This window comes from Cynocephalus volans, chromosome 3, assembly GCF_027409185.1.
Source record: "Cynocephalus volans isolate mCynVol1 chromosome 3, mCynVol1.pri, whole genome shotgun sequence".
Lineage (NCBI taxonomy): Eukaryota > Metazoa > Chordata > Mammalia > Dermoptera > Cynocephalidae > Cynocephalus > Cynocephalus volans.
This window is the reverse complement of record NC_084462.1, coordinates 84,531,926-84,556,883: the sequence shown is the minus strand read 5'-3', so window position 1 is coordinate 84,556,883 and position 24,958 is coordinate 84,531,926. Positions and strand designations below refer to the sequence as shown.

The 24,958-nt window shown below is 35.4% G+C and overlaps 1 protein-coding gene across 2 annotated transcripts in view; it reads left to right on the top strand.

Annotated features, from left to right (window-relative positions):
* The window catches only part of UNC13C (unc-13 homolog C), a 568,114-nt gene that overhangs the window by 157,854 nt on the left and 385,302 nt on the right, over window positions 1-24,958 (top strand). The gene's annotated exons all lie outside the window — the stretch shown is intronic.

Here is a 24,958-nt window from a genome sequence, read left to right as displayed (position 1 = left end):
CTTTGTTTTCTTTTGGTAATTTTATGGTTTTGGATCTTATATTTAAGTCTTTAATCCATTTTGAGTAGATTTTGGTATATGGTGAGTGGTACATGTATAGTTTAATTCTTCTGCATATAGATGCCCAATTTTCCCAGCACCATTTATTGAAGAGGCAGTCTTTTTCCCAATGTATGTTCTTGTTGCCTTTGTCAAAGATCAGTTGGCTGTACGAATGTGTGTTGATTTCCAAATTTTCTATTCTATTCCATTGATCTGAGTATCTGTTTTTATGCCAGTACCATGTGGTTTGGGTTATAATAGCTTTGTAATATAATTTGAAGTAGGGAAATATTATGCCTCTGGCACTATTTATTTATTTAATTTTTGCTTAGGAATGCTTTGGCTATTCGGGGTCTTTTGTTGTTCCATATGAATGTTAGGATTGCTTTTTCTATTTCTGTGGTATTTTGATGAGGATTGCATTGAATCTGTAGATTGCTTTGAGTAGAACAGACATTTTCATGATGTTAATTCTTCTAATATATGAGCATGGTTATGTCTTTCTACCGTTTTGTGTGCTCTTTAATTTCTCTCAACACAATAAAAGCCATATACAACAGACCAATGACCAATATCATCCTGAATGGGGAAACCTCAAGAACAGGAGTAAGACAAGGATGCCCACTCTAATCACTCCTATTTAACCTAGTACTGGAAGTACCCGTAAGAGCAATCAGTAAGAGAAAGAGATAAAGGGGATCTACCTTGCAAAGGACAAAGTCAAACTGTCCCTGTTGCAGATGACATGATCTTATACATAGAAAAGCCTAAGGCCTCTACCCAGAACCTCTTAGAGCTGATTAACAATTTCAGTAATGTTGCAGGATGCAAAACCAACACCCCCTCAGTAGCATTTTTATACTCCAATAAGGAACAAGCAGAAAAAGAAATCAAGAAAGCAAGCCCATTTACAATAGTTGTCAAAAAAATAAAATACCTAGGAATCATTTTAACCTTCATTTCCTACCACTTTTCTTGCTCTCTCTGTCTTCCTCAACCACCTCTGTCCTAGAAATTTTCATCTATGTTGAGCCGCCTATCAGGCTTACTGCTTGATGGAGTTTGGATGTGTTGTCCCCTCCAAAACTCGTGTGGAAATTTGATCTCCAATATGGCAGTGTTGGAAACTGATTGAGTCATGAGGGCGGATCCCTCATGAATGGATTAATGCTCTTCCTGGGGGAGGAGGGGTAGTGAGTGAGTTCTCGCTCTATTAGTTCCCATGAGAGTTTGTTGTTTATAGGACCCTGGCACCTCCTCTCTGTCTCTCTTGCTTCCTTTCGCCATGTGATCTGCTTGTATCCGCAGGCTGCCTGCCACTTTCCGCCATGAGTAGAAGCAGCCTGAGGCCCATGCCAGATGCTGATGTCCCAGAATCATAAGCCAAATAAACCTCTTTCCTTTATAAATTACCTAGTCTAAGTCTGTTATAACAACACAAAATGGACTAATACACTGCTTTTCAGTTTTCCCTCTTGTTTCATCTGCTAAAAATCCCTGCACTCATATCCCCTGGCCCTCAACCTACTCTTCAATTCTGTTTTACTCTTCACAAATAAACTAATTGAAGAGCTAGGCAATCTCCTATCATTATCTTAATTTTACTGATTAGGGATTGAGGGAATTGGAGGTTAAGTGACCTGGACTTCTTTCAATATAAGGCTTTATCTTAAGGGAAATTTATCTCTTCTCTTAAGGGAGATTTCCCTATTACTTATATAGCACTGATTGCTAAATGTACAAATTAGGACTTGATTTCTCATTCTCACTTAAGTCTTTATTTCTAATGAATTACTAATGAATTTTTGTACCAAAAACAACTATTTAAAAGTATGTTTTTTTTCACTATATTTACATACATGATTTCTCATAGTTTTACTTTTCCTTTCTGTCAGTTGTAGAAAAAACTGATACCTGTCTCCTACGGTTTAACCCTTGCTTGTCTCCTAAGGTTTAAGACCCCATTAGTACTGTTAAACTCTTCCATCTTTGCTTCCTGACAGTATAAATTCTCTGAAAAGTCTGTCTTCATTTAAATTCAGTTTAATAATGCAATTCACCATGGATTTCTATGAGCCTTCCTATTGTCAATCTCTTTCAAATCTAAACACGTAAGTATTTTCACATGTTGCTCTGTGTGTGTAAACAATTTATCATCCCTTGCTCAAGAAGCTAGAGTACTTCTCTACTGATTATTTGATAGTATTTTTAATTCACCCATTCAATAAGTGGTTATTAACCTTCTACAATGTTTCAGGCACTGTTTTAAGCTCTGATATAATTTCAAACAAGACAAACAAGATTTCACTCTCAAGGAACTTAAATTCTAATATATTGAGATAAATAAATAAGTAAATAAATAAATAATCAACAGGATAATATGCTAGAGAGTATCAGGATAGCTTTTGGAATGTCTTTCAAGGTGACATTATATTAACACCTGGATAATGAGATCTGGAGCCAAGAAGGTCCAGAAACAGAAAGAACGCTAGTGTAGTCCAAATGTCATGACCAATGGAAGGAGTGTTGAAGATGAGTTTGGAGAGATGCAAAGGCCAGATCATTGAGGGCCAGGCAGGCTTTATATGGGAAGTGATCTTCATTCTAAGATTATTAGCAAGCAATGAGGGAATTTGGCATACATTTGTAGAGATCATTCTGACTTCTCTGTGTAGACAAATTAGGCAACTATGCAATAATCCACAATGGAGGGGATGATGGTCTAGACTAGCATAGTAACAGATGTAGATGGTCATATCTTGAAGGCCCTTGAAGGTCCTTGGTCAAATCCTGCTTATCAAACTCACTTCTTGTTTGCCTAACACATGCTCTTAAATTTTATTTTTATGTGGAGGGGTGATTTATTGTGTATGTAATAATAACATCTTCCACTTGTACAGTGTTTTTTATTCTTCAAAGTTTTCAGACATCTTTTGTGGCAAGAACAATAATTACCCATATTTTAATCATAAACTGTTTTTAGTCTTGAATAAAATACAATGCTAAAACAAGTTTAAAGGTTGGCACTCTAAATTAAAATATGTTAAATTTGTACTGTAAAGAAGAGCAAGGCTTTAAAGTACTTTTCTATGTTGACTGCCATGTAAGAATTTGATAATGTTGTTTAATTCTACAGATACAAAAATAAATGAAAAACTCTTTCTGGACTCAATATTGCTTCAAATTTTGTGAAATTTAAATGTGAAGTCTGAGAAAAATGCCATTTGCTACACTGACCACTGTATTGGGAGTCAAGAGGGGACTGGGTACAGAAGTAAAAATGGAGCAGGATAGTGCCTGGGAACATAAGACATGCCTACAAAGGGACATTCCCTGCTTAGTGAACCCCAAAGCAGCCACACAGGTGGGATTATCCACACTGACACAGCTGAGGGCCTCTGGGGTGCGGCTGTGCTCCTGAGATTAGGTACACAAAACTATGCTATCTACCCTAAGTGAATCATTCTGCAGTATATGCAAGTATTGAAACAACACACTGTACCCACCAAAATGTACAAGTAAATATTAAAAGAAAAGTTCTAAAAATTTTACAAATAATATTTTTGAAGGCATCATTAAACACTAAACAACTGTACCATTTGCTCTTCAGTCTCCATACTCTTAGCAGACCAATCTCTTATTATCATTCTATTTGTACTTTCTTTTCATCAGTGATTAGCAATGTTGTTTTAAGTAGTATAGTATTAGGTTTCTGAGAGGTGAAGCCAAAGAAGATGGTTCTGATGGTGACAAAGAGGGCATCTTGTTGCAGTTGGTTAGAATTGTTCAAATTAACCTGTTACTTTACAATAAACTGAAGCTGAATTAATTTAAAATAAGCTGTTCAGCTTACTGTACTACAACTGTCTTATTCTGTCTTATAACTGACACCTTGTGTGTGCATACCCTCTCCTTCTTCTTCACAGTACGACATAGTCATGGCCATCTTTGTCTCACTCAAACTAACCAGTTCTAGGAATACTTTCCTGTAGTTATTCAGGCAGATTATGTTTCACCATGTGGAAAAGTTATCCTCTGAACAGGAGATGAGGTTTATTTTTCTTCCCACTAAATGTATGACACACTGTCATTTCCTAAATAAAATATAAAAATAATCAACTTAAATGTATGACTGAACTTGCAAAAAAGTAAGGGACATTCTCATAGGTCAAATAGAGAGCAGGAGTGCAAATCCAGAGAGATAAGCAAGAATAAGGCTGTCAACTGCTCTGGGGGGAAATGCTGATCTCGGAAGCCTAGATCTTCAGTTTTAGCAGTATGCAGGTCACAGGAGAAAAAAACCTGGGACCTCCAAAACTGAGACTTTGCAGTGAAGATGTATGCAAAAACAGGACTCTAGAAGGGCCCATCCTTCACTCATTTTTCCACATAATAGAAAAAGAGGAAGCATTCTTCAATATATTTGTATGAACTGGTATAACCTTGGTAACCAAATCAGATAAGAACAATAAAAAGCAGAAAAGTTGCAGGGCATACACACTCATGAGTATAGAGGGTTAGTAAAGAAAAAAAAAAAGAATCTTAAACAGCATCCAGCAATATAAATATGTAAAAAGACAATATCATGACCAAGTTCGGTACATACCAGGATTGCAAGTTTGATTTAACAGTAGATAATATACTAATCTACACTAGCTGATTAAAGGAGAAAAATTATGTAACCATTTTAATAGATGATGAAAATTGTTCAATAATATCTAATATTTAATAGTGTATTATCTAATAGCAAATTAGATAGAAAATGTCTTAACCCAATGAACTTATATAACAAAAACCTATAGGAACTGTCATGTTTAATGGTAAAAAATTGAAATATTTAATACAGAAGTGAGAAAAGATATCTATTATATTATCACTTCTATTCACCATTGTTTTGGAGATTCTAAACAGAACCGTAAGAAAAAAAAGATAGGAGAAAAGACTTGTATTATTTGCAGATGGTATGATGATCTACATAAAAAACTCAAAAGAAACTTGAAACAAATTGTTAGTTTTGATAAGCATGTTTTAAAAGAATGCTGGATATGTGTAATATGCAAAGTCAATTGCATTTCTATATACCAGCAACAAAGAGTTAGAAGTGGTAATTCAATAAAGAGGAAGAATTCACAATATTAACAAGAGTTTAAGGGCTGTAGGAATAAAGTGGATATGAATGATATTTATGCCATTTATGGGAAGAATACAAAACGTATTCGAACTGACTTAAGATGATATAAATAAATGCAGAAATATACCATGTTCATGGATAAGAGGATGAAATATAAAGATATCATTTTTTTCTAAATCAATCTACAGGTTTAATGTAATTAAAAATTCAACAAGTTGTTTTTCTTTTTTTTTGATACATTTGAAAAAAATATCCTAAAAGTTTTACAGAAGATGAACAAAAATAGCTAAGGCAGTCCTTTAAAAAAAAAAAAAAAAAAGAAAGGTAGAAGTACTTACCCTACCAGATAAGTAACATTTTAAAACTAGTAATTAGAATAGGGTTGAAGAAAGCAAGGGAATTATCATCACAAAATTCTTGAAAGTGATCATCTCTGGAAGAGAGAGAGAGGGATAAGATTGGGTAGAGTCAATGATATTAGAAATATGTTTTGAATGAGTAGTAAATACATGACTTATTTTTATTTATGCCATGAATTTGTGACCCACATTATTACATATAAATCATTTCATAAAAAAACAGCTTAGTGGCATGTTAAAAATAATTTTAATCCTAAAATATACCTTATTCTTTTAATTTTTACTCTGAGTTATTGAATTTTATAGTTGGAAGATATTAGAAGCAATGGTTTCTAATCCTAACTGATAATCAGAGTACTGAAAGTGTTTTTAAAATATAGATTTTATGACTCTTTCTAAATCTCTTCAATCAGAATCTTGTTAAATCAGACTTTGGTTCAGGGAAATATGGTAAGGGGCGTGATGATTGTTAGTGCTGTACTCTGTTTCAAAAATCAAACACCCACTCTTCTCCATTTTTAAAAAGAGTTTTGCCAGGTGATTCTAATGATTAGCCAGTTAAAAGAACCATTGATTTTCTAGGTGATCCTCTCCCCCAATGTAAGATATTTTTTCTGCACTGCCCTAAAAGACAGCCAGTTTGTCTAAGCTTGTATACTCATATTTCTATAAGTAAATAGCTCATTGAGCAATTTGCTGTAGATTGATTGAATTGTGTCCCTCTAAGTCCATACATTAAAGCTTAATCCCCACTGTAACTGTTGAAGGTGGGAAATCCTGTTATGGTAATTGAAAGGTAGAGCCTTGAAGAGGTGATTAGATTTTTGGACCAAACTGTAGTGAATGGATTCATAATGATGGTCGGGGTTCGTGGTTCTGTGGGCTTTAAAAGTAGAGCATTTGAGAGACTCTCTGTGCTCTCTCATTTTCTACCATGTGAGAGAGACCCTTGCATTATTCTAAAGCCACCACCAAAAACCCTCACCAGATGTGTTCCTTGGACTTTGGACTTCCCAGCCTCTGAAACTGTAATCAATAAATTTTGTTTTCTTGCAAATTACCCAGCCCGAGATATTTTGTTATAAGCAAAGGAAAGGACTAATACACAATTCTTCTACTAATATTAGGTTCTTATTGTTTGAAAGAATTAATAATGAGGAAAAAAGTGAGATATTCTTTGTATAGCTTTCAGCATCATGCCTGCTACACATTAAAGGATCTACAAATATTGGCTACTTTCATGTTTATTATAATTATAGTGATTGATGATGAGTTGATTTCTAACTCCCTGTTATTTCTACCAGTTGGCCCTAATTCTGCTGTCTGGACCAACAGCGAACAGGTCCCTTTTCTGTCATGGGACTTGTTTTAAAACATTTAAAGAGCTTTGTCATATCACCTTTTTAAAAATTTTGTTTTATTTTGTTATTATTTTTTTATTTTACTTCTCAAAATGCATTATACTTGATTTTCATGTCCCTTTACCCATTCCTCTCCACCCTTCCCCCCCCACATCGTATCTGTACACTTGACTTAAATAGTTCAAGGAATTTTTGTGGTTATTCTGTCTTCTTCCCTCCACCCTTTATTTGTTTGTGTGTTTATTTATTTATTTATTTTTAGCTCCCACAAGTAAGTGAGAACATGCGGTATTTCTCTTTCTGTGCCTGACTTGTTTCGCTTAATATAATTTTAATTTTCTCTACTTTTTGCAAATATCTGTAGTTTTTGCAATCATTTTGAGGATGATTTGGAATGCAAACACCTCCTCTTTCAGAGTATCCTTCTTGGAGTATATTGTAGGGCATTACAGTAGTATTCCAGCAAAATTGGTCACCAGTGAGGTGACAAGGAAGCAATTCAATCACTTGGAATTACAGCTGTGCTTCTGAGAATTTATGACTGGCATAGGATTAAACTAGGCATATCTAAGGACAAATTTCTCTAGCTGAGCTATGAAGTTGTTACTTTGAAGGAGTTAGGTTATAATTTTAGATCAAGGAGTTACTCTCTTCGAAAAGAATATAATATAATGAAATCAATAATTTTATAGTAATAATGCATAAAAGATTGTGGATTTGTAATAAATATTCAATCATATAAGGGTACCATCATTAGTACTGAGGTTATGCACTTCACAAAAACACAAAGATTACCTCTCTAAACATATTTATAGATGGTGATTTTTCTGGTTTTGTGTGTATGTGTGTGTGTGTGTGTCCTTTTTTTGTCCCTTCTCTTTGCACTATTCATTTACCACCCATTTCCCCCTGCCCAAACTGATTTTTAGAAGGCTCCTATTCCTCATCCTTCAATCAAATTAAGTGATCATTTACATAGCTAGATGTTATTTTCCATGATAGCAAAGATTTGGAATTTTTTTTCCCATTGGAATTATTCTGAACTCAACTCCACTTTTTTGAAGCAGTTCAATGAGACCTAGCATTTTAAAGAGACAATTTGGATATTAAATCATTTCTATTTTGACATTTAGATGGCTGATGGTTATTACAGTGGGCCATTAATCAATGCTCACAGTATTTAAGAACTCATCTATCACTTCACTTCTACTTTCTTAGACAAAGTAGATCATCCTCACAGTTGGGCAGTAAGCAGGACCAGGTGAAGGAAATGCCTGTTGGATATATAATTCTGTCTAGACCAGACAGTAAATTGTGTTAAAGGTATTTATGGCACTTGCCAACAAGTATAATATGAAAATGGGAGTCTAACGGTGCTTCTAATAGATATAGTAAATATAAAGCGTCAACTCTTAGTGTAGTCAAACGATCACAATCTGGAAAATTACAGCAAAGCAAAACTGCAAGGCAAGGGCTCTTGGCTTATGAAATTACTCTGGCAAGAACACAATTCATGACTGTCAGAAGTCTGCAATGTGTTGACCTCTGGTTGTGTTTATAACTCTCAGTATATAGCATTGTGCTGGGGTTATTAAAATATAACCCACTCTTAATGGAAAATAAAACCCAAGGTGTCTGAAATAGCAAGAATAACTTGAGTCCTAAGTAAATGCTTAGATCTCATAGAATCAGAGAGGAGGCATCTTCATGCAGGGCATTTTGCCAATTTAATGTAGCAGAAGCACTTTGATGATGAAGCATGATGATGATGATGATGATGATGATGATGATGATGATGATGATGATGATGGAGGCATAGGAGGAGAATTAGAGAAGAGAGAGGGCAGGCTTGGAGCAGGAAAGAGAAAACAATTAGAGGAGGGAGAGAAGAAGAAGAAACTACAGAACTAAAAATATGCCTACTGGAATTCTACAATTAATTAAGTTTTTGAGGGAATGGGATAATCCATGTAATTATCCAATAACTGAAGTGCCCATTAAAGATACCTAAATAGTTAGTATCTTATTGGAATAAATTTGATTAGATATATTTCTAAAAAGTACTGCATGTATTTCTGGCTTCTTAAGCAAAATATTCAAAATATATGTCTTTTCTTAAAATGACTCAGTTACCATTATGAATACCAATTACTGCTGCAGTGGTCAAGAGATGGACTCTGAAACCAGACTTCCTTGGTCCAAATCTAAGTTCTGTATTTACTAGTTGTGTGATTTTGGAGCAAGATACTTAACATCCCTATACTTCGGTATGCTAACCTATAAAATAAGGATATTAGTAGTTCTATCTTATAGATTCACTGTATGAATCAAATGAGTCAATGTGTGTATTCATCTATTACAGTAACTGGCACAAAATAAGAGCTCAACAAATAATCATTATTGTTGAAAAGTTCAAGGTGGTTTACTCATTCATTCATTCCCATAAGGTTTACTGAGCAGCTACTATGTGTTAGACATTGCACAAGACACTGGGGAATAAAACAAAAATCCCTCCTCTCATGGAGGTTCAATACTACTAGGGATAACAGACAATAAAAAAGAAACATAGTGAATTATACAATGTGTGAGATGATCATAAGAAATATGGAAACAGAAAAAGTAAAACAGGATAAAAGGGATTAGGAGTGCTGGGGGTAAGGCAGAGGAGAGGCTATAGCATTAAACAGGGAATTAAGGCTAGATAAGGCTTATCAAAAAAAAAGAGAATTTTGAAAAGAAACCTTAGACTTCATATACAATAAATAGCCCTAAACTACAGTACTTTTGAGGTAAAATCACTTTTTGGTTCTCTCACATGTATGTTATTTTGTCCCGAATACATTTATGCTTATCAGTGTTTGTCTACACAGTCAAACCAAAATGGAACAAGGATGCAGGGTCTCTGTATTAGTCTGTTTCTGTTGCTTATAACAAAATACTCAGAACTGGATGATTTTTAAGAAAACTAAATTTATTGCTTACAGTTTCAGAGGCTGGGATGTCCAAAGTCCAGGGAACACATCTGGTGAGGGTCTTGGTGGTGACTTCAGTGACACAGGGTATCACAGTGTGAAATGGAGAAGCAGAGAGAGAGAGACGGACTCTTCTCTCTCTTTTTTTAAAGCCCTCAGAACCATGCCCTTGACCACCATTTTTAATCCATTCATTATGGCATGGTCCTCCAATCTAATCACCTCTTCAAGATACCATCTTTCTGTTACCATAACAGGATTTCCCACTCTCAACTGTTAACAGTGGGGAGTAAGCCTCAATGAAGTTGTGTGGGCATCCAGTCTACAGCAGTCTCTAAATGAGAAATATCTTCTTTATTCAGCACTAATCCATGGTTAACAAGGCAAGTTTCCTGGACCTTGAGTGCCTTGCCCTAGCCCCCCTCATAGCTCAGGGCTCCTGTGGTGAAGGCAAGTGTCCCTGGGGTGTTGTAAGCTGGTGTTCAAACCCCTCTGCTCCTCATTCTACTCCACTCTGAATGTTTGGCTATATGGAGATTTAAGTGCCTGAGTAGGGAGGGTTTCAGAAAAGAACTGCAGGTAAGGTAAGGTAAACCTAGAAACCCACAGTGTGGAGAAGGGTTTTTGCTAGCTCTCCCATTTGAAGTTCCTTCTTAACTTTATTTGATATTTGGGAGGAGGTTATAAGCAACTTGGAGCCGTAATTCTATATTCCAATTATAAAGTAACCTAAATGGTCCAGGGACAGAGTGAACTGTATCCTCAATTGACTTTACGTTTTATGTAAACATTTTATGAGTACAGATATCTAAGAGGTTCTACCAGTGGCTATTATTTGTTAAACAGGGGATAGGCATTTGTCATTTTGGTGTCAGCATCATCAGACGAATCAGCGCAACTGCTTTAGAATTCAGATGTCTAATTTTACATTAGGTTGAGTTACATAAGATAAGATGAGACAATAGAGGCAAACGTGTCTGACACATGTTAATCAATATATGCCTATTATTTAAATATGTGTAGGATCCAATGTTTTATCACTACTTCACTAATATTATTTGAATCAATTCTCCGCTATATAATAGCTATACTAACTTTAAACAAATTATTTAATTTCTCTGAACCACAATTTCATTTTCTATAAAGTAGAAATAATAATTCCTACTTGAAAAGTCACTGTAAGTATTAAAAAGAATACTTATAAAAAGTCTAGTACAGTACCTGACATAGTTGGTGTTCAGCAAATGAAAGGAATGTTTATTACAATTTATTATATTAAGCAAGGAAAACTTACTTTATATTTTTTGTGTATTTTTTTGTAGTTGAATTTTTATTGGTAATTTTGTTTAAAAATCATTTCTATCTTGATTCTTTAAATTAGTTGCTTTGTCACTAATTAGATGATTAATGCTCCTGTTTAACAAGCATGATAATGAATCAGGGTCATGTGGCATAATATATTTATTTTTGTACTGAAGTGCAGTGCTGGATCATAAATTAACTTCATGATGAGAGAGTCAAGCATTTATGATACAAATCTTTCCCTGTTTGAACAAATTAATAAGGCTTTATATATTTTGGTTATATGTAGTTCAATGCTTTATAATTACATGCAGTCATATATCATCACATATCTTCCCAACAAGTTTATATGTCTCTCTATGGCCAAGAATAAACTTATTTTATGTCCTCTCTGTCAAGAACTGTGAAGGATCTGATTTTACCCATTTGCAAGCTGACTAGTTAGCCTGCCATAGTTGCACAGATGCTGCCAGAAGACACCAGACTCCTGGGTCAGAAACAAAAGATTTTATTACTCACGGAACAGCAGGCAGCATGAGCTGCATGTTTACATCAGTTTCCCTTGTCCCCTGAGTCCCACAGGATGACATAAAAGTGTACCTAGATGGATGCAGGACACACAGTAGAATTGTGTCAGTTTTGAGCTTGGGAAACCTCAATCTTTGAAAAGCAAACCAAGCCTAACTTTGCCTTGTACGGAATCTTTATATTTATTTTACAGATCAGCAAACAAATATGTCCTCTACTCCAGAGAAGGAGACACTGCAAAAAGCAGCCAGTGTCTCCTCTAGCAAGATGTACAGAAATGCAAGACCCGTGAAGAATTGTCTCCTAACATTCTGCAGCACTCAGTAGTCTAGGTATATAGTAGGAACTCGGTTAATGTTGAAGTGATTTAATTTGACCAGAGAATCATCTCAAAGAGCACTGAATTGACCTCTGTAAATTGTATGACTCTTTATGTGTAGTTCTATACTGGCTTCCTTTTCAATTGAGTTTCTGAGAAAGATATTCATTTTTAAGAACTCAAATATTTGTACAAAGATGATGTAGAAAGATGCTAGGGGCCCACATCAATCAAAGATAGAGATGAAGGGGAACAAAAGAGTTAGTTCAGTTATACAGGACTTCCTTATTGGGATATTAGAAAGAATCATGGTTAACAGTATGCTCATAAATGTTTTACAACTAGCTCTTGGAGTTGTAAAAAAATGCCCCTGTAACATTTGCCTGTTTTTCTGGTCTCAGTTATCCTACTACAGCCATTTCCAAACTATCAATGTGACATCTTTGAATGTGCAGTTGGGGAAAGATGTGTACAATCTGCTTTCCAGTGCCATGTGGCCAGCTCTAGTTCACCACTGCTTGCATTATACAAAATGGAAGTAATAACCCCAAAAGCTCATTCCCCCCAATGTCCCATCTTATGTTCCAATGTTCTCCCTTCATATAAATAGGGTGATGGGTGCAGTGATAGTGAGACTTTTGGGGATATACCATATTTGGCAGATCTAATCTTAGTTGTTTTTCTACAGAAAAATCAAAGGGCAAGAGTTTGCCTCACAGCTGTCTAGCCTGTGAGCATAACTCCCATCAGAATGCAACCTTAGTTTCCATCCCTTACAACACTATTATGATCAGAAGTAAAACTATGCTCATTCCTGATATGTTGTCCCCAGGTCACAAGGTAAGAGCTAGGAGATTACTTCCTATTGGCTTATGTAACCCTGAAACCCACTTATTGTATATGTGGCCCTAATTACCATTGACTCAAATGATTTAGCTTGCACAGGGAGGCAAAGTGACCACATTATGATTCCAGGAACTAATATATTCTGTGACCAGCCGTTGCCGACTGGTACAAGGCTGCTACTTTTGTTCCATTGTCATAGTGCTTGCAGTTTACAAACTTGACATGTGTTCTTTTTACTTCATTTCCCAAGGTGAAATAATCACAAAAAAATAACTACCTAATCCATGTGATAGGTGTTATAGACAAATGCCAGGCAGGCATGCACCCAAAGGAAAAATTCAAGTAGATGTTTGTATCATTTTTGTGTTATTGACCACATTCAGAAACATGCCTATTTTCAAATAACTATACTCAACATACCACTGGCCAGATGATTCTTGCCTAAGTCCAGGGAATCATATACAGTCACCGACAACCAGCTCCAATATCAACATTTTGAAAAAAAACTGCTAAATTATGTACATGATGAGGGGCTCCTTACAGGAGCTGGGCAGAATAAACGAGATCTTTCCTTTTTCTGCTTTTTCAGTGAGCACAGCCATATCTCCCAGATCTACATAGTTTGGTTCCCTCTTCTCCCCTCCACCCTAATTAGATCTGTGTTTGTTTGTTTGTTTGTTTTAAATATTGGGGTTGAAAAGTGTTTCTAGAATACTAGTTTGACAGTCTGCAGAGTTGATTACACAGTAAGCTAAACATAGATGGATTTGTCTTTGTTTAAATAGCTGTAATTACTTTTTGGGTTGGTGTGTGTTTTTTAAAGCTCCATTTTTCCAGCATCCATACCTGAAAATGCAGGGTGTATCCATTAGGAACAAACAGTAATTATTTGCTATTTAACCCCTGATTGCCTTGAGGAAGCAAAATGCTCTATGCTAAGAACAGGAAGAACAACATTTTGGCTTGGAGAAATAACAAATTTATTTGTTTTCAATTTTCAGAGAATCATTTCTGTTAGAAAAATAATCTCTGTTGCAAACTCTAAGGCAGAAATGAAAACTGGGACAGTCTTAATTTCTTATTACTCAAGACTTCAGTGTGTGTGTGCATGCGTGTGTGTGTGTTTGCTTTAGTAAGGAGTGTTTACAAAAATGAAAGAAATTCTTCTATTCATGAATTTTATTATTATTTATTATCTCATATGTGTAAAATCCTATACTAAATACTAGAGACAAAAAGTAAATTGTACATAGTTCCTGTTTTTTGAGGAGTCCATAATCTGGGGGAAGTCAGATGTGAGCAAATAACTTTAGCATAAGCTTGATATGTGTTATAAAAGAAACACATTAAATGAAATAGTAGCATGGTCAGATTGGTCCTCTCCTATTAAATAGTTATCTAAGAGTGTACGGTTGAATCTTATTAACTTTATAAGCTCCTGATCACTTACAAAACCCTGCTCGGTTGTTCTTTCGAGTACTTTCATGGGTTGTAGAATGCATTAGTTAGTTTTTCGTTGCTTATAACAGAGTACATGAAACTGGGGTTTTTTTTTATTTATACATATTTATGGGGTATGGAGTTGACTATCAGTTTGTGTACAGTATGTGATAATCAAATCAATATTCTCAGTGTGTTCATCATTATGGATCGTAATTACTTTTTATGTCCCTTACCCACTTACTCCCTATCCACCTACCCCCTCCCTATTTCCCACCTCTAGTAACTATAAGAAAATGAAATTTATATCTTACAGTTTCAGAGGCTGGAAAGTCCAAAATGAAGGGGTGCATCCAGTGAGGGCTTTCTTTTTGGTGGGGACTCTCTGCAGAGTCCTGTGATGATGCAAAGTATCACATGGTGAGGGCTGAGCAAGATCAGGTTTCCATGAGCCTTCTTCCTTTCCTTATAAAGCCCCCAGTCTACTCCCACTAAACTATTAACCCATTAACCCATGAATGGGTTTATCCATCCATGAGGGCATAGTCCTCATGATTCAATTGCCTCTTAAAGTCCCCACCATTCAAATACCAGGGATTAAGTTCCAACATGAGTTTTGGAGAGGACAAATATTCAAACCATGGCACAGAAGAATTATTTTGTAGCAGATGGGTAGGTTGGAAAAGCCATTTCCCAACTTGCCCGGTATAATAGGTGGTCATGCTTGAAACTTTCATAACTAAGCATGTTCTCTAGTCTAATGCTGCCAGAAGTCTACCAGCCATAGGAGTTTATATCACATATCCAGGGAGGCAAAGGCAGAAGTGGAGTTACTGAGGGAGAGGAATAACAAACTGAGAACCAATGGTCAGAGAAATTTTTAAAAATATAATTGATGCCATATTACAGTCATCCCTCAGTGTCTGTGGGGGATTTGTTCCAGGACCCCGGTGGATACCATAATCCATGGATGCTCAAGTCCCTTATGCAGAATGGTGCAGCATTTGCATACAACCTACCTCCATTCTCTATACTTTAAATCATCTCTAGATTATATATAATACCTAATACAATGTAAATGCTATGTAAATAGTTGTTATACTGCATTGTTTTATTTGTATTATTTTGTATTGTTGTATTATTTTTTATTGTTTTAATTTTTAATTTTTTGAATATTTTTGATCCATATTTGGTTGAGTCCTTGGATGTGGAACCCACAAATACAGAAGGACAACTATATTATTACAGTCTATCCTCGCATGTGTGGGTCAAGTGGAATCTCTTCAACACCCACCCTCTGGTTGGCACTTTATAAAACAGTAGCTGGTATATATTTGTTTGTCTAAAATTGTATTTTAATTCCACCTTAAGAATTCAGTTCCCTTGTAATACAACCATGGGATGACATACAACCAGGGCTGGACTCAGTTGTCTTGTCTGTTAATGGGTAACTTACTGAAATAGACACAGAAGGAGTTTTCACTCTTCATTCTTTATCCTTCGAGGTAAGCAGGGTTTGAAAGGCCTTTCTTGGCATTATCTTTCAAAGCTAAACCACTGGATCGGATGTGTCTTTAGTCTGAGCTGAAGTCTGGGTTACGTTTTGTGCTCCTGTCAGCATACAGTGGTGAAACTGTGAAAAAGGAACATTGTCTAATAGTGTGAGGGATGTGGGCTGTGAAAGTTTGGCAATTCCTAGCAGCTTTAGTTTCTGCTGTCAGGTATTGCTAATTTTCATTAGTGATAAAAGAGAGATTGTTAAAAGTTCCAGGGGTTTAAATAGGCAGCATACTTCTAAAGAACAGTGTAATTAAAAGGAATCTAAGGTTCAGCTTTGAGAAATATAGTTTCTCTGCTATTGAATATTTGATTTTATTTAATGGCATTTATGTAAAGCCTATTAAGAAGCTGGTCTTTCATTAATTATGAATGATTGTACTTTATGTAAATGGATGCTGAGATTTTCCAGAAAGAGATTACTAAGAAAATTAGCTTCAAACCGAGGAATGTTCATATACACAATTTTATATTTACCACAGCTTTGAGCCACAGATGTGTGGTTGAGAAGTTTAAAAACTAACATCCTGAATGGAGACTGCATAGAGCATGAATTTTAATTAAAAGGAATGTTTTTCAAGCAATAGTGGGTACTGCATTATTTATTTATTTATTTTATTTATTTTCTATTCTGTATCATGCGATAATGTCTGAAGTTAGGTTAAATGCACATAACATTATGGAAGGGGTAAGACTGGTTTTTAGTATGGAGAATTGCAAGCCCTAGAAAAGGCTCTATTGTCTATTTGATAAACAATTTGTTAAGGAATTGAGTTCTAAAAGGTGCATACTATAACTGAGTTGTTAGAAGTTAATCCCTGACACCTGGCATTGTCCCCAAACCTAACACTGAGAAACCCTTCAGGAAGGTATTAAAAGCTGCATTTAGGTACTTCCTCAACTCACTGTAATAAAAACACAAGACCATGTGGTTATTTGTTTTGCTATGAAAAATATTTGTAATCACTGGAAATATAATCTGCAATCCCCTTTCCCACCAGGGTGGTGTATCTTTCATGTCCCCTTTATCTCTTTAAAAAATTTAAAATGGCATTAACTTTTCAAAAAATAATGTAAAGTGTCATCAGCACTTCTGAGACCATGTTTTGAAGGAACAAAGGGTTGGGAAAAAAAAAAAAAGGCCTGCCTAACGTGTTAAGGAGCCTTATGGAGCTTTAAAGAGGTCAAATGCTCAAGAAAGGAGAAAGTAATTTAGTAGAATATAGAGACTCTCCTTGACAACGAGGCCATTTAATCTTTAAAATAGCAGTTTGAAATGGGAATTTCACCAGAGTTCATAAGGTGGATGTAGAGGTTGAAAAAGAAAGTGGTGAACCACCCCATGAAGACCCTCATTAAAAAATGCATTAAGGAATCCAGACTTACTTCCACAATCTTTTAGATCGTCTCTCTGTCTCCTTTATCTGTCCTCTAATCCATCACGAATAGTACTGCCACACTGGTCTTCTTAAAACACCACTTTCATCATGTTAGTCTCCTGGCTAAATACCTATCAGGAAATGGATGTAGCAGTTTTATTCAAGATAAATTAAAGCTAAGTTACACTGGAGATGGGGAAATTGGTTGTTTTCAAAGAAAAGAATTCCAGGCATAACACAATAAAATTCACAACAAATATCTGTGGTGATCAAAATATAAAAGAAGATGCAAATGAGAGAGGATGTAAGGTTGCAGGGGGAGGGAGAGAAAGAGATTATGAAAGAAAATGGACAAAGCTGATACTTTTCAGATATTAGAGGCAAAGGAGAAGGAAAAAGGACAGGACTGCAGTGATGGTCTGGTATCTTGGACAAGAAATTTAAATTATTTGCAGCTCAGTTTCCATGTCCCTAAAATACAAGAATGTTGTAATATATCGTTTCTTAGGTTGCTTCAGTTTTACAACTTGGATTGACTGTTATTTAGTATTTTAAACCTCCTTGCACAAACAGTGGTAATATACAAAATAGAGACATTTAAAGGAGACATCTGAAAAAAAAACTTACAGGGAAAATAATTGGTTCTAAAATAGATGTATTCACTTGGAAGTGCTGGCAGGTTTATGGAAATATTCAAGAACATTTTAAAACTATTTATTGGTACCCACTGTGTTCCAGGCACTCAGCAGAACAGACCTGTTTCTCACCTGCTTCAGCAGTCACTTCATATGCAAATTTACTCTATGAACTAGAGAAAGAGCAATAGAAGAAAAAAAGACAGACAGGGAGAGGGAGAAAAGAAAACATTAAAAATGATGGGTAATTCAATATGCCAGTTCACTATTTTATTAATATATGCCCAGAATGAGGAGATAAAAGTATGAATATACTGTGCCCTATTCAAGTTTCATTTTCCTCTTGCCTCTCAGGCATAGACCGTATTGTTCCACTGAGCATAATTATATATTTTTATCATGACCTCTAAACTCCATCTCATGTTCAATCAAGGAGCTCATGATCACTCCAAAGCAAGAGAAAATATGGCCATACTGGTCTTATTGAGAGACAATATGTTAGTCTCTAATGTGGTTCCTTCCAAAGCAATCATCAAGGTTACTTTAGAGTACTATAGATGATTTCCAGTAAAGAAAAACATCCTACTTTATGGCCACTGTTAAAAGAATCCCAGAGTTAATGGAGAGAAGATGGGGGAGTCTAGAATGACTAATACTGGGGAGAAGCTTTCTCATTTTTCTGTTTTGAGAAGGTATTTTTTGTTTTGACACAAGGCTTAGAAAAAAATATTTGAGAGGATAAAAGCAGTGTTTCTCAGAGTTTAAACAGAAAAATGAACTTGGTTGGGTTATCAGTGAGACCATTGTCTGATGTAAAATTATATAAATGAAGATGAGGCAAGGAATTAGCTCAACCAGGATGTAGCATCATCAGAACTAAGATGCTCACCAAGGACCAGCAGAGGTAAGAAGTGTGGACCAAAGCTGAATCAGAAGAGAGAGTTAATAGAGCTCAGAATACGATATAGGGAATATTCACAACATTGGCATTCTGCCCATCTCTTCCTTTAATTCTCTGTGTAGATAGCTACCGATTAAATTCATGCCTACTGTGTAAGTTAGACTCTGTTACTAATCTATTTCTTAGTTTGGAGGAATGTAAGTAAACCTAGGATAGCAGTGTTCCAGCGTGCATTAAATCAACTTCAATACTGTTCCTGTCTCTACAAGTCTATGATAAAATAGTTACTATCAATAATGTATAATCTATTTACATCTATTATCTTAGTCAATGCTCCCAACAATGCTGTCTAGCAATTTTCTCCATTTTCCATAGGAGATCATTGAAATTCATAGAGGTTATTGACCTAATCAACTCTTCCCTATGATTAAGTCCTTGCCTACTAACGCTCTTTAGTGTGAACTCCCTGACTTTCTCCCTGATCTTCAGGCTTCTGTCTCTTTCCTGATGTTATTTCAGAGATAAAAAATCTAACTTTTAAAACTAAGGTCATGATTTATTGAATGCCAGATCTCCCTGGTATCAAGGCCTATACACTTGAACCTGCACTGCCATTCATTCCCGTTACATGCCAGAGATGTTTCAAGGGAAGTAACTGAGTACAATTTCTTTCCTAATTTTTTGAAATATGTGTTCTAGTGATGACATACCCTGTAAACAAATGAACAGAACGCACCTTTACTGTGGCTATGACAGAAGACATATAACACTTGTTCTCAGATATTTTTCTGCCTCCATTCAACCAAAAAGTAGGACACCCTCTGTCAGTAGCAGATCTTTACCTTTCAACTGACACAATTGCTGAGAAGCCCATCTGAGAGGCAGGAGCCATGTTTGTCCCCTCCCCTTCCTGAACACCCCATCCCTTCCCACTGAGAATCCCTGATGTTGAGGTTACAGAGCAGGACAGTTAGTTGAGATGAGGAAGAGGTACTTACATCTACCTTATGGGTCAATGAGTATATGTTCAAGTTTTATTTGAGGAGGCCGGTAGCAGTCGAGGGAATAGTAGGTTAAAAATAGAGAAGTCTGGAATAGTACAGTGCCCTTAAGGGTCTGCAAGGAGCTCAGGGTGTCTGAAACAAGAAGGTACACGGGGGAAGTCAAAAGAGATGACACTGGAGGGGCAATCATACTTTGCTGGGATGTAAAGGAGTTTGTTCTACATCCTGTAGGCAATAAGGGATATTGAATACGAAAATGACATGTTCATATTTGTGTTATAGAAAATTCACTTTGTTGGCAGTGTGAAAAAACAGGCTGTCAGAATCGCTGAGAGCTTAGGTAAAATCGTAAGACCTACATCTGGCTACTGTTGATTGGGGGGTTCAAGAGGGGGATAGATACCAAAAATATCATATTTTAACAAATCTACAACATACATTTTTATACATTATAACAAATTGAGATGCATCTTAGTAACTGATGGTATCTTCAAAATATTGATAGTGAAGCAGCAGTTGTAAAAGTTTTATTGCCTACACATTTGTAAACATAGTGAAAAGTGCTCTGGGAAAGTATCACAGTTTGATGGTTTTTGTTTGGTGGCATGACCAGATAACTGCGATGTCTCAGTGTTTCAGTTTAAAAATATAAGGATGATTTGAGAAAGGACAGGAGTCATGTTTGTCTCCTCTGGTGCTTTTTGTAGTATTGAGAGCTTACCAGCATCAAAAACTGCAATACAGCTGTCTGCTGCATGGAACAAAAGAGATAATAATGGAGCACTATTTTATGTAATACTAAATCACTGATACTGTTGATGGTTTAGAGGACAATAATTTGGAAAAAGTCCCACATATTGACAATTCTGAGTTGAAGAGTAATTCCAAAAAGTTGGACTCTGATTGAGAAGTTTAAGGAACAATTCAACTCAGTTTATATTTCCCTTTTCATATAGGTGAAAATGGTTGATGCATGACAAAAATCTGTGTCACAGATTAAATCAGTTTAAAAGGGCCCTAAATTTAAAGTGTAATCGCTAAGAAAGCATGGTGTTATAACATAATTGGATTTTTTTTTATAATGCTATAAAAGATAATGCTGTACCTTACAACAGATTGTATCTTAGCTTTAATGAATCAGAAAATATTTAGGAATTGGTGACTAATTGTATGTGGAGAGTGAATCATCAATTACACAGATTCAAATATTCATTCAGTGTTGACAATAATAGAAAAAACAAGCAAGGGGGAAGAAAACATCCTGAATAGCTAATATTCAGCAAGTGGATAATTAAATAAAGTATGTAATGATCATCAGGAAAATTGTGTTAAATCCATGTAAAATCAAATGTTAAGCAAAAAAAAGCAAAATATAAAAAATTATGATATTTACCATTAAATAACTAAATAAATATGAGTTGTTTTTAAAGGTCTGAAAGAAAATATAGCTGTATTAAAAACAGGGAATTTAGAATGATTCATTATTAATCTTTTACATTGCCTTAATGTTCCATAATGCTGACAAAGATTAATTACATAGCCCTATCTAATAATTGTGTTGAAACACAGAAATAAACGAAAGTATTATGCCTTGTTTTTTAGGCCTGTAGTCTTCAATTAATCCTTAGGATATAAACATTTTTTGATTCCCAATGGAAATGAACTAGCCTATGAATGTTAGCCGATTAGCCATCAACCATCCACTTGTGGAAAAAACGTACCTTTATCTCATAGCCAGAAAGATCTACCTTTGGAAAATCTGCTTGATAGTTTTCTTTCTTCATCTCCATAACTCTCCTACCCCACCAGCTGCCCCAGTGTCAGGTAATCATAATTCTACTGTCCACTTCTATGAGATCTACTGTATTAGATTCCACATGTGAGTGAGATCATGTGGTATTTGTTTCTGTGCCTGGCTTATTTCACTTAACACAAAGTTCCCCATGTTTATCTATGTTGTCACAAATGACAGGATTCCCTTCTTTTCTGTTTTAAGGCTGTTTAGTATTCGTATTAAGGCTGTGTGTATCTATACCACATTTTCTTTATCTTTCTGTCTGTTGATGGACACTTAGGTTGATTCTAATGTCTTGGCTATTGTGAATAATGTTTCAATAAACATAGGAGTGCAAATATCTATTCAATATACTGTTTTCATTTCCTTTAGGTATATAAGCCAGTAGTGGGATTGCTGGATCATACAATAGTTTTTTTTTTTTTTTTTAATTTTTTAAGGAAACTCCATACTGTGTCCGATAATGGCTATACTAATTTACGTTCTCATCAACAGTGGACAAAGGCTCCCTTTTCTCTGCATCCTCTCCAACACTTGTTATCTTTTGTCTTTTTGATAATAGCCTTTCTAACAGGTGTGAGATGAAATTTCGTCATTTTAATTCTCATTTCCCTGAGGTTTAGTGAGTTTGAGCATTTTTTCATATACCTGCTTGATAGTTTTTATGCAATACTCTCCTAGTGTCTTCTCAGAATTCTTTTTCCATCTGTATACGTTCAAGAAGTTATATCCATTTTTGATGAAAACAATTCATTAAATAAAATGAGGTAAATATAATTATTTACAGAGTGCTTAGAATAATAAGAATTCTGTAAATGTCAGCTATAATAGTTAGCATTGTATCTCGCTTCTGCTAAGCATCATGTAAGTATTAGCTATCATTAGCTAGTTTGTTGGCTATGGTCAGGGCCACCTTAACCCAATCAGCTATACCAGAAAGGACTGAAATCAAACAGCATCTCCCCTGGAATCAGACCTTACTTTCAGAGTTACTTATCTGCTATAGCCTGTTTTGTGACTCCTTCGACCTCCTCATCTTTAAGCATAATTAGTTCCTTCTGGATTTTAACTATTACGCATGAACTTGACCTCTTTCCTGGAAAGTCAATGATTTATTATCTATTGATATTTCCAGTCTTCACCATTTTTTGTTATTTAATCTTTCACAGATCTTTTCTGGCTAGGGAGCCTACCAATAAATACTACAAACATATTTTGCATTTGTTTAGAGTTTCACAGTATTTATCAAGTGTTTCTCTATTCATGAGGTGAGGCCAGTCGGGCAGACTTTTTTTTTTATAAGGTCTAGATTTGCAATAAAAGCTTTATTATTACTTGATGGATAGGCTCATGAAAGTGTATGTTTATATAAACTTCTTTTACTAGTGATGAAAATGTAAGTGTAAGGAAACACAACCTGACAAAGAACAATTTTGAGACTGTCTGCTGAGGTTGAGAACATTTTTATTGTGTTGTAATTTTCTAAATTACAAAGTGTAAGTTCAGTGAAATTAAATGACACATTCATAAGAGGCAGAGATGAATTTTGATGTTTGTCTTTTAACTTGGGTCCATTACTTCGTAATGTTCAGATTTGGCCTAGGCCCTTGCATATCTGCTCAGATGAAACAAGCATAGCAGTGAAGTATCAGGTCCGAGAAAACACATGTGTGTAACTGATTCCAGAATTTGTAAGCACATGGAGTTGGATGAAGATGCCATGTGCACTTGGAGAATTTAAATTAAGTTCTATGAGAAGGAAAACATATAAAATAAATGAATATGAATAGGAAGTTAATACACAACTCGTTTATATATCACTCTGCAGTTTATAAACCATTTCCTCAACCATTATCTCAATTGAATGTGTTTCTTTACATAGCTATGAAAGTTGCATTATTTAAGAGTCAAAACATTTCAAAACACCTGAAGGCAGCTAGTTAGTATGATTAACATGTAATTTGATGTAAGAATATTTATTTATGCACACTTTATGTCATTATTATTACCGTTCACAGAGGAGAAAAAGTATAGAAACTGCTTGAAATCACAGCCTAAGATCGGAGCAAAAGAAACTAGAAACATATCTAGAAATGCAACCACATAGCCCTTTTCCCATGTACTTGGTGTTCTGGCTGTGGGAGGTTCAAGCATGAATTGGCGAGAAGAGGGGAGAGACATGGAAAGAGGACAGGAGGGAAGAAAAAGCTGCACTAATAGAGTAGCTGGTGTGCTTTCTGAAGACGGGGGTTTAAAAAAAGATTTGTCACCTTTTTTTCACTTTCCTACTCTGCAGTTTTTTGAAGTTCGAAAGAGCATGCTGCCAATAATTCTTTTTTGTTACCCAAATTCCCAAGCTTTGACCTCCTGTAAACTACTGTGACTTGCCTCTCACCTAGAGCATGCCGAATGGCATTATTCTGGGCAATAAGGGAAACGGTACTGACTTCTTCACCACAGAGTCAGTGGTGGACAGGATCTTAAGTGTCACCTCTCCTACTAAACACATTCTCTTCCCTTTTCTCCTTTCTCTCTTTTCTTTTATCTTCCTTGATCTCTGCTTCACATTCACCTTTTTTCTTTATTCTATGATCTAAACTATTGGCAACTTCTTGTTGCATTGCATGACTATAAGAATCATTGGCTCATCGTTGACACCCTCTTCATACTTATGCATTGGTTTTAATATTTTACATTTAGTAAAATTTGAGAATGATTTCCAGATATATGTTATGGCATTATTACTATTCATTTATTACTATTTTACCTTTTTGACTATTTTACATGAGTTGTATAATGAATTTAGTAAATTGTTCAAAGGTTAGCAAGCTAGTAATCAACCCCACGAGGAGTGTTAGAGTTAAGACCATGGCTACTAAGAGAAATCAAATAAGACAAAAAATTGCCCTTTATTTAACTAAACAGCAAGAACATAGAGGTCATCTCTCTGTCAGCGGAAAACTGGACTATAAAATTCTGACAACCTATTATTGGCTGTTGTCGCCTGTTCCAGTGGCGGAGCTGCCTGGCTAGCTCCCAGGTCCATGAACTGTGCTGTTCATGGCGAATTAGGTGATGCTGAGCAAGAGGCTAGCAAGAGGTTTGTAGTTCAAGTGGGCATAAGGAGAAGCTATCAGTGATTTTAGCACCTTCTTTGAATACAATGACTAGACTTGATGCAATAAAAGATCAAATTCAATATGTCAGACTCATTTTTTAAGAAACATAAAGATTTATATATGTTTTAGTGTTCTTTTAAAGTTGTTTTAATCGCAAAATCACACACGCTCATTATCAAAACAATCTCACCAAATTTATAACATAGCGAGTCTTCTCTTTTTCTCTCCTAATTTCACTTTACAGAGATAACTACAGTTATCAGTTTGA